The sequence below is a fragment of the Schistocerca piceifrons genome, chromosome 6 (genome assembly GCF_021461385.2).
Source record: "Schistocerca piceifrons isolate TAMUIC-IGC-003096 chromosome 6, iqSchPice1.1, whole genome shotgun sequence".
In the NCBI taxonomy this organism is placed as follows: Eukaryota; Metazoa; Arthropoda; class Insecta; order Orthoptera; family Acrididae; genus Schistocerca; species Schistocerca piceifrons.
In genome coordinates, this window is record NC_060143.1 from 108,272,454 (window position 1) to 108,284,603 (window position 12,150).

Genomic DNA, 12,150 nt, shown 5'->3' on the forward strand with positions numbered 1-12,150 from the left:
ACGTAAAAATGGAAGACATTAGGGACATCTTACTCCAGGAACACGACGTAAAACATAACAACATTGCATATCCTGTGATTCACATTACAGTAAATGACGTAAAATTTACGGCGGTACTTTACTCTGGCAGTCCCATCTCAGTAATTAGTGAAACAGCCTTTAGCAAATGCAACAAATCGAACGATTGCCCCACACTTCCGTTACGTAAGATTAAATTACAAGGTGCAATCTTTGGAAAAAGTGTAGATGTACGCCAACAAACCAACTTAGAATTCTTTTGTCAAAGCCACAGCTTCTCTACGAACTTTCTTATTGTTCCATTATTGTCGACGGAAATTATATTGGGAGTAGACTTTTTGAATGAATTCAAAGCAATCTTAAACTTTCACGATGCTGAAATAAGTTTAGAGAAGGAAGGTAAGTCAATAGCTTTGAAATTTGAAGATTGGCTCTCAAACCATGACGAAGAAATCAATCCGCTTTACCTTCTGTTGGACAACAGTTCGGAATTTTCTACGGAACTAGACACTAACAATCACTCTGCAAGAACTGACAGGGATGATATCGACGGCATATTTGAAATTAATGAGTTAATTCACAATAAAATTCAAACAATTGAGAATTGTAATGACACTGATAGGCAGGACCTTTTTGAGATTTTACAAGCACATTCCACAGTTTTTACTCACAAAACAGGAACAATCAAGGGATTTCAATACCAATTTCGTGTTCGTGAGCATACTAAATTTTGTGTTAGACCATATATAATTCCAGCACATTATAGGGACCGTGTTACAACAGAAATACAATCTATGCTTGACGAGGGCATTATTGAGCCTGCAGTAAGCTCATACAACAATCCATTACATGTTGTTGAGAAGAAAAATGGATCGATCAGGCTTGTCTTAGATTCGAGACAAATCAATACGATCATTATTCCTGAAACAGACAGGCCGCAAACGTTGGAAGAACTTCTTCAAAATTTTAATGGTGTAAAAGTGTTGTCTTCCATTGATCTCAGATCCAGCTTTTATCAGATCGAACTTCATCCAGAATGTAGAAAATACACAGCTTTCCTTTGTTTCGGCGTTTGTTATCAGTTTCGGAAACTTCCCTTTGGTTTGAACATTTCTTCAGCAGCATTCATTCGCGGGCTAAATTCCATATTACCTGAGTTCTTAAAACGTCACATCACCTTATATGTGGACGATATTCTAATAGCAGAAGCTTCATGGGAACTACATAATCGCATCCTGAACAGTTTGTTACGTATTTTTGCAGAATCTGGAATTACAGTTAACTTGGAAAAGTCTGAATTCGGTAGGTCAAAGGCGAGGTTTTTGGGACATATTATTTCTTCTGAAGGCATTCAGCCGGATCCTGAAAAGTTAGAAGCAATCAGAGCCATTCCAGTTCCATCCACAAAAAAACTAGTCCGCAGTTTTCTAGGTCTCGTAAATTTTTACCGTCGTTTTCTGAATATGCAAATTCTTGTTACACCAAAACTTTGTTCTCTCACTGGAAAAAATACTATTTGGAACTGGGACGAACAAGCACAGTTGGAATTCAATTCTTTGAAAGAATCGCTACTTAACGCGCCAATACTAGCCCATCCAGATCTGTCACAAGATTTCTGCCTTAGCACGGATTCTTCTAAAGTCGGTCTTGGTGCCCATTTATTTCAAGAAGCCACAGAAAATGACACTACAGTTCAGAAAACCATTGCTTTTGCTAGCCGAGTGCTAACAAAATCCGAAAAAAATTATTCCGTTACTGAATTAGAAGCTATAGCTATCGTTTGGGCATTTAACAAATTCCGTTTCTTTCTTTCTGGTAAGCACGTAAAAGTATACAGTGATCATCGTGCATTACAATTTCTTATGTCTTCAAAATTAAATCATGACAGGTTAAAACGTTGGGCATTGTTTCTGCAAGAATTCCGCTTCACAATAGTCTACATTCCCGGCAAGGAGAACATTGTTGCGGACGCGCTGTCACGCGCACCGGCTGGGCTTGAGAAAAGTAACACACAAGGCAACCTCGAGAAAAATTTCAGTATTCTTTACATTCAGAAAGTCGCCTTTGAAAACTTCATCACCACATCTTTAAAGGACATTGCTCATGAACAAGATAACGATCCGATTTGGAAAGACATCAAAAGTAAATGGCATGAAAAGACATACACTCGGATTCGGCATTATTACCTGGTTAGAAACAACATACTGTTCAAACGCTGCACTGTTGATGACAAGCTATGGGTACTTTGCATTCCAGACGATTTTGTTAATAAGCTCATTTGGTACATTCATTTCAGCTACGCACATTTTGGTCCACGAAAATGTTATCATATTCTTCGAACGACTTGTTACTTTAACAATATGGAAAAAAGAATTCGAAGAGTCTTGTCTATTTGTAAACTTTGTCAAAAGGCGAAACCGTCTACTATCTCACATCGTGCTCCGTTGTTTCCTATTATTCCTTCTAAATTAAAAGAATTTGCTGCTGTTGATCTTTTGGGACCCCTTGTCAGAACATCGAATGGATTTTCGTATGTTCTAGTCGCAGTTGAACTTACTTCAAAATTTGTTTCTTTCACTCCGTTACGTAAAGCCACTGGACGGTCTGTATCCAACGCCTTTGTTAAAAATTTCTTACGTGAAGTTGGACACGTTAGTAAAGTCATTTCAGATAACGGACCGCAATTCAGATCTGCTATTTGGTCACGCATGCTTCGGAATCATAAAATCAAGCCTGTTTTTATTTCATTGTATTCACCACATTGTAACCCGTCCGAACGGATTATGAAAGAAATCAATAAGCTTTGCAGACTTTATTGTCACAGAAAGCATCAGCATTGGGACAGATATTTACACTTATTTCAAAATGTGCTGAATGAAATGCCTCATGATTCCACTGCTTTACCACCTACTCTTGTACTGAAGAATGTAGAACCTTCGAACAGAATCAGAGAGCTTGTACCTTTCCCGAATACACGTAAACTTCGACACAAAGACATAATTGATTTGGCTCTTAAAAATATAATATCTGCAGCAGACAAAAGGAGAAAACTACACGGTAAAGCAAATGCAAAGAAATTATGTATTGGTCAGAAAGTCCTCATTAAAGCTCATTCATTGTCACATAAGAAGAAACACTTGAGTCACAAATTCTTTCTAGTTTACAATGGACCTTACAGAATCCGACGTATACCACATGATAATTGCGTTGAAGTTGAAACTCTGCGTACTAGGAAGAGTAAAGGTTTACACCACATTTCTCATGTAAAACCATTTATTGACAGATAATCTGCCTTTTAACTTTGTCTTTGCCATAAAACATAGCTTTCGGAGGACAATAACTACGACACTTCCCAGAGATTATCTTACAGCAAGACGCACATTTAGCGCTACAGGACATGTATTTGAGTGATTAATTTTGTACTTAAAACATTTATTTTTAGAGATTTTTGAATTACAAAGAAAGTTTTTCGTGATACATTTCATTCCATTGCTGTAATCTGTAATACCTGAGGGTACAATTACAATAAACCTCACGGGGGTGCACGCTTACTTTGTGTACCATGTGTTTGGCAAGCGCAAGGAGCCCTAGCTAATATGGTATTTGCTTACACAACTTTACACATCGGCACCATATTTCTCTTAACACACAAATTACACAGCTATCTGATCATGTAACTGAGAGATAAACTTTTTTTATTACATCAGTGACAGATGTTTACGCAATTACACAGTTGGATAACTTCACACTTATGAAATTGTATTTTGTCTGTACTTTGTGAAGTGCTCGTATTTTTTCGGAACCATTGTGATACTATGAGAGCTTTGAATGATATATTTGGTAAGGGAGCATGATTTTAAAGTACGTTTGAGGTAGATGACACTATTGAAATGAGCAGAGAATTTTTTTTAGGTTTTGAAATTATTGGAGGAAGCTACGACGATTTTGAGATTTGACTGAGGTGTTATGATGTTATTTTTCTGACGACGATGTGTATTATACTGCTGAGGTATGTTTATGATTAATAGGCTGAGGCTATATGGGTTATTTGATTATGCTTCATATTTATAATGACGAAATATTGACGAGTGTCGATGGATACGTATATGTGTAATAAGGTAAGGAGTAATGAATAGTGGGTAAGGACTAATGACTTGTGAAAAAGGATGTTGGAAACCGATAATCGTACTTTAAGAGTTATGAAATGTGCGTGTAAATGCGTGAATGTATCACAATGCCGGCGAAAATTTTTTGGACACTGTTATATTCATAGGATTTTGTTTCTACACACTTGTGACGTAAATTTTCGACCTGTGAAATTTTCATATGAGACTGTCACTGTAGCGGAAACTGGTGTCGTAAATATTTCCGTAAGAAAGTGACCACCTGCACGTGCGTCGTCGGCACACAGCTGTGTCAGACACCTGGAGAACTAGCCATTAGGGTGTGCCTTTCCGGAAGCCTATACCCCCGCTAATGACATTCCTTTGTAGAGGGCATCGCTAATGTGACACGCTCGTTACTTGAAAACATATGATTTTTGTAATGCGTTTTGGGCACACAGCTGTGTCAAACACCTGGAGAACAAGCCATTAGGGTGTGCCATTCATCGCTAATGCGACACCCTTGTTACTTGAAACCATATGATTACTCGCACTTTGTGCTAACTATTGAAAGGCTTATGAATTGATGGGAAATATTCGTACATCTGCACACCTGATTACGACAAGCGTCTTTCTACGAGAGTTGAGAGAATTTCTACTAACTTATGAAATGTCACATGACTATTGAATGATATTTTTATGCTTTGGTTTGTGTAATTGCTTATTTCATTTGATACCTGTTTTCCAGCTGTGTTACAGCATTGGTTTTATAAAATAAACTTGGATGCATTTGATAATGTGAACACTTTCTGTCAACAGATCTATTAAATGATAATTTTGTAATCCACATTCTTTAAAAAAGGAGCACTTGGAAAGGAAAGAACAATAAGAAGGAACTAGTAACAGTAACACATAATTTTCTTTTCAAGTACATGGTAATATTTTTTTACAATCAGTTGTTATGGTGCACCACTTTAATTACTTAGACATTAAGATGTGATTATACATTTCCCTTATCTGCATTGTTATCTTTAGTGTACTATTTTTTCTGCTTGAGCTATGTCATGTTTAGATATAAGCTGCTGTTTGCCAGGCATAGTGCTACTGAACTTTAATTTATGTTACTCTGCTAAGCCAGATTTATTTTTTGTTTGCTGCATTGCCTCATATTAGTTGTAATGTTGAATTGCTTGGTAATTTAGATTTACTGTAGGTTGCTTTGCGATTTTCCATTTTTTTTATTGCTGTTTATATTAATTGTTTTATGTGCTGCTGCATTGCCTCGTCCCTTAGTTTAGCATCTGAGCTCAGTAGATTTAAGTTAGCTTAAGAGGGGGTAGACTATATAAGAAACCGACTATGGAGACTAGGTAAAGAATGCATTGCGAAGTTATATGAAAAAGATTTGGGCCCAAATGAGTGTTGTACAATCAGAAATAATTATTTTGAAAGAAATATGAACAGAATACAGAAAGCAGGCTTAGATAGGACTTTTTGGGAATAATGATGAACAACGGGAGATCTCCATGCAAAATACTGCAGTAAAACAAACCCTGTCCTTTCCCTTTTGTGTTATCCCACTATATGTTTGTGTACCCTTGTGTATTTGTTTTCTTCCTGTCTCTGTGTACTGTTTCATAGAACTTTTTTCTTTTCTAGTACTAAGCTACATTCACTATGATGAGGAATACTGTTATCCTCAAATATAATTGGCATTAATAATATGTTATTTACCGTATAAATATGCTTACACATTATTTATTCTGTTTTGTTTTAATGCTCATGTGTGAAGTTGATGTTTCGAAAGTGATTCTGATCTTTTATTTTTGTACTCATGTCATAATTCCTGTAACACTGAAGTATATGTTTATTTCTATTCTTTTGTAAAGCCTGTACTACAAATGTTATCTGTATTGTTATGTTTTTAATGATGTATTTTGTACCTTTGTAATTATATTTTCGTGTTATAATATTGTAATTGACACCACTTAATCAAATTAAGTAACTTGTAAGTTCCATTTCACTGCACACGTTTCTGTTGGTCATAGTATATGGACAATATGTGAGAAGTAGGGACTGTTAGTGTTAGCATGTGTGTTGATAATTCAGCAAGGGACTGGATAACAGCATTGCTCATTCTAAGAACGATTCCAAAAAACTTTGTGAGTGCACAAGTGGTGGTTATGGACTTGCTATATTCTCCGCAAGACTCTTCGATGGTGATTGTGCACCTGCACAGTCTCAACAGATGGCTGCTGGCCGTCTCTACATGGACTACAGTGGGTCTGCACCTCTGGTGGCCCACCAATACCATACTCTCTACAAGGACTACAGTGGGTCTGCATCTTTGATGACCCACCAACGCCATTATTTCTACAAGGTCTGCAGTGGGTCTGCACCTCTGGTGGCCCACCAATACCATACTCTCTACCAGGACTACAGTGGGTCTGCTCTGTGATGACTTACCTACCAATATTCTTCAAAACTTCGAATGACTCTGCTGTGGGTTTGCTCCATTGTGGCCCATTATCTGTCTGCATGTCGAGAGTCAGCACTGTCGTTCCGTTGGAAGGACAACACTACTTCTTCAAGATTGCATGGAAATCCACTACTTCTGTGTGCATTTTCTTCTACTGCTCAGACTTTGAGAAAAACACCACTATTTTACCGTAATGAACGATCAAGACTGTCTTTATGGACTGTGAGAAAATTTGAGCTTTTGACCAACATTGTATCAATAAGTGTGTGCATTTGATTTCTTTGTTATTGTAATTATGAAAATTTTTTCAAATCTGTATTGGCCACTGCCCAAACCAATTTGTAAAATTTTTTGTGGGGAGCATGGGGGCTATGTAAGTAGGCTGTTTAGGTTTTTTTATTGGTAACGCCACCTCTGTATGAAAATCACTGGCTGTGCTGTGTGCAGTCTGTGGCTGCTTTGCATTGTTGTAATACTCGCCATTGTAGTGTTAGGCAGCTGGCTGTGAACAGCGCGTAGCGTTGCGCAGTTGGAGGTGAGCCGCCAGCAGTGGTGGATGTGGGCAGAGAGATGGCGGAGGTTTGTAATTTGTCATGAACTGCTATATTTATATATGATGATATCAAGGTAAATACATTGTTCGTTCTCTATAAATATCTTTCATTTGCTAACTATCCCTATCAGTAGTTAGTGCCTTCCATAGTTTGAATCTTTTATTTAGCTGGCAGTAGTGGCGCTCGCTGTATTGCAATAGCTTGAGCAGCGAAGATTTTTGTGAGGTAAGTGATTTGTGAAAGGTATAGGTTAATGTTAGTCAGGGCCATTCTTTTGTAGGGAATTTTAAAAGTCAGATTGAGTTGCGCTAAAAATATTGTGTGTCAGGTTAAGCACAGTCGTGTATAAATTGTTCAAAGGGGACGTTTCAAACAGTACCATGATCATATGTCACGTGAACTAAAAAAAGAGGGGGGGGGGGTGTTCGCTATAAGGACTGGGACTATTTAAAGTAAGTATATACAATGAACAAACCAATAAAAGGCATTGCAATTGCTGAACCGCTACAGCTGTGCACGATGGTTGTAGGTAATATTGTACATGGAGGAAACACAGGAATACTCTAGGATGAAGACAGTAAGAGGTAAAAATCAAAATACGTAAGGTAGAAAGTATCCTTGCGTCTATGCAAGGGATAAGCCTTAGATACCAGAACCTAAATTAGGTTTTATGTAGGATAAAAGTTTTTTAAACTATATAATTCTCATTACATAAAGTAATATGCACCAGTTGATTCTTTTAGTCAATTAGCTCCGTATTTCAATATGTAATTATTGCTATAAAATATAAGATAAACATGGACATAAAAAAAGCGAAACGAGGATAATGGAATGTAGTCGAATTAAATCTGGTGATGCTACGGGAATTACTTTAGGAAATGAGACGCTTAAAGTAGTAAATGAGTTTGACTACATGAGGAGCAAAATAACAGATGATGGTCGAAGTAGAGGGGATATAAAATGTAGACTGGCAATGGCAAGGAAAGCGTTTCTGAAGAAGAGAAATTTGTTAACAACGAGTATAGATTTAAGTGTCAAGAAGTCTTTTCTGAAAGTATTTGTATGGAGTGTGGCCATGTATGGAAGTGAAACGTGGACAATAAATAGTTTAGACAAAGTGGGAATTAAAGCTTTCGAAATGTGGTGCTACAGAAGAATGCTGAAGATTTGATAGGTAGATGACATAACTAATGAGGAGGTATTGAATAAAATTGGGGAGAAGAGATATTTGTGCCACAACGTGACCAGATGGATATATTCTGAGGCATCAAGGGATCGTCAATTTATTATTGGAGGGCAGCGTGGAGGGTAAAAATCGAAGAGGGAGAACAAGAGATGAATACACTAAACAGATTCAGAATGATATAGTTTGCAGTAGGTACTGGGAGATGAAGAGGCTTGCACAGGATAGAGTAGAATTGAGAGTTGCATCAAACGAGGCTTCGGACTGAAGACCACAACAACAATAATTATTGCTATGTTATATCCTCCACAGTTTTGGCCCAAAGATGACGTAGTGCAACGTCGAAACTGGTTGCCTAGAAATAAACCTATACAGCGGTGATTGGTATGTTTTTTATTGAACATTGAACAGCTATAGTCCCATACTCCACCAGAAGATAGAGTTACATTCATTAAATATACCATACCAGGTAATGGGACGAGCCTGAAGATTTTTCAACAGCATGATGCAACTCATGAGGACAATAGCACCAGTTCATATTAACAGAATGTGCTAGGTTGCAAGTGTAATACCTAAATATGCTCAGATGAAAGTAAGACGACAGGATAATGTTGCTCTGCAATTTAAACTTCACTGTGAGGAAATGTGGATAAGAATAGAGATAAGGAATTTCTATGAGAAGTATGAGCATCTCTCTAAACATTTGTATTTAGAACGCCTTAAACTGAGTAAATTATTAAATGCTCAACAGATAGGTAACCTAATGGGTTACGATGAGAGTGTACTTGAGGGTAAAAAGTGTGTTACCGATAACACGCATAGCAAGAAGTTATAAACACTGTTACAGTAGCAAAATAAACTGCTTAAAGTATGTAAATATAGTGACCACAAATTTTTCGGCGAAGTGATAAATAACACAAATATTGATTTTAATAAGAAAGAACTGAAATTATTGCATAGCAAGTATGCCATTAGTAAGAAATTACGTTGTAAGGACGTTAAGTCCATTATTGTTGATAAAAAAGATCTATTATTTACAATAAAATTGATAAATCCCAACATGTTATCTTCAATAGTAAAGTAGCAGATGCGATCACTAAACAATGTCAGGGGAAAGGTAAGAACAGAATCATGTCTGAATAATCGATAGTACATGATATTAATGATAAATTAAAAGTACATAAAGCTCTAGTGCTCAAGGCAGATAAGGGAAATACGTGAGTTACTATGTATGTAGATGACTATATAAGAAAAGTTCAAGAATTCTTTGAACTAAATAGTATTTCTAGATTAGAAAATGATCCAACTAGACACTTCGTTAAAGAAATAAAATGAGTTTTAAAAAGTCTTGTCTGCTCTTGGATGAGAAGACATCCAAAGCTTTAGAGGTAATGAACGCTTATGCTCCATGCCTTGGGGCACAACCTTAATTTCATAAATTAAACACTCCTATTCATCCAATAGTCAATCACACTGGCAGCCTTGCTTACAAGTTAGGTGGTAGACTTAATTCAATTCTTAAGGAAGATTTTGTGTTTGCACAAGAGTTTTCACTAAAGATCACTTAGGAACTTGTTGATAAAATTACACAGATTTTAATACCAGAAGGGTGTAAGTGAGTGTAACGAATGTATATAGCAATGTACCAATTAAAGGAACTATTAATATTGTGAAAAATAATCTCATCAAACACAGAAGACTTTTGTAGTTGAAGTACATGAATTTATACAGTTACTCGAAATAGTACTTTCGTATAACTACTTCAGTTTTAATGGTAATATATATAGGCAACAAGATGTTCTAGCCATGTGGTGTAGTTTGTCAGGGACACTGGCCAATATCTTTTTGAACCACCTTGAGAATATTAAGTTTTAACAGAACTCAGAAATGAATGAGGTTATTAGCTATTACTACGGATATGTGGATGACACCATCTTACTGTATAATGACGAAAATTGAGGCTTTGATAAGATACTGGCAATCTTTAACAGCTTACATCAGAAAATTACTTTTAAATATGAGCAACAGGTAGACAACAAAATAAATTTTTAGACGTCTCTTTAATTAACAACAATGGTGCACATAAGTTTGCAATTTACTGAAAACCTTCCACATCAGATGCCGTTATTCCGTTTCATTCAGCACAATTCAACCAGTACAAAATGTCCTTCGTCTACAGCCATGTTAGTAGGCTTACTAGAGCTCCACTTGATGATGAGGAGATCAGAAAAGAAAAGAATATACTCAAGGACATGGCGATGAATCATGGTTTCTCACCTGACATCGTTGATAACATTCATACTAGAATATTGGGGAAAGATTCGAAACTATTAAATTACATAAAGCTTGGCCTTGAAAACTCAATGCACAAAATTTATACAAGTATGGAGTACAAGGGCCAGATATCTAATACGGTAACAAGTGCGCTTAAGAACATTAATGTTAACGTAGGTTTCAGTAATAAAAATACTTTGAGTAAAATATTAACACATTAGACTGAGCATATTGACTCTCTGATGAAGTCGTTTATGAAATTAGATCTAGTGATTGTAACACTCTTTATATTGGCCAAACAGATAGATCACTTTAGGAACAGTTCCGAGAACACACATCCCTACATACAATTAAACATTCCACCTTTAAAGAACATCTTAAAACCATTTAGCATCACGTAGGAAGCATTGCTGATAGTTTAGAAATTTTGCACCTTGTAGATAAAGGGGAAACGATGGACCTACTAGAAGAGATAGAGATATTTATCCATTTACATAGCGAATCTGATGGCCTGTTAAATGAGCAGGTAATTTTTAAAAATAAGCAGTTCTTTTAGTGACTTCTTTAATTTTACCAATTACGCATATGTTTTATGTAACGTACATTTATTCTAACTAACTTTGTAATACAGAGGTGTTAATAATGATGGACGATCGTCCTGTAAGCTTCTCGTAAGTTAATACCTTGAGAACTTCCTGGTGTCTTTACGACGTACCTTAGGTAGGCACTAGTTATTACTTGTCACCACCCATCATTTTCCTTGTCATGTTTGTGTCCATTGTCTTATAATATCATAGTCCTTCCTGTGCCAGTAACCGAACTGCGATACATCGACTCGTCGTAGTAGGATCTTACAAAGATATGGAGCAGGTTCTGAGGTCATTTTAGGCCCTTTGGTTTGAATGTATGGAGTGACAGTTGCTGACTGTTGTCCAACGAGCACGTATGGCCGTGTGTGTATATTTTGAAGGACATGGACCTGATCTGTGTTATATTTCATTAATCATATTGACCTCGCTCTTCAGAATAGCTATTACGAAAGCAGTTAAAGGCACTGCTACACTTGTAACACGAAGGTTACTGGATTGGAGCAGGCGAGAAGACTCCTTTCGGTTCGGTTTGGGTCTTTGTGTTCAAGTACAGGTTAATGTAGACCAGATGTAAAAAATAGTAGTGTGTTTACATGACATGATCTGTATATTTAGAACATTAGGATAGGAGTACTTTAGGTTTAATTACGTAGTTGGTCTGTCTGTTTGGTTTTACTGTACCCCAGTGATGTTTGTAACTGCCATACCTGCACAATTTTATTCTGCATTTAAATGTGTATCGACGTTCTGGGTTGTTGTTGTTGTTGTGGTCTTCAGTCCTGAGACGGGTTTGATGCAGCTCTCCATGCTACTCTATCCTGTGCAAGCTTCTTCATCTCCCAGTACCTTCTGGAACCTACATCCTTCTGAAGCTGTTTAGTGTATTCATCTCTTGGTCTCCCTCTACGATTTTTCCCCTCCACGCTGCCCTCCAATACTAAATTGGTGA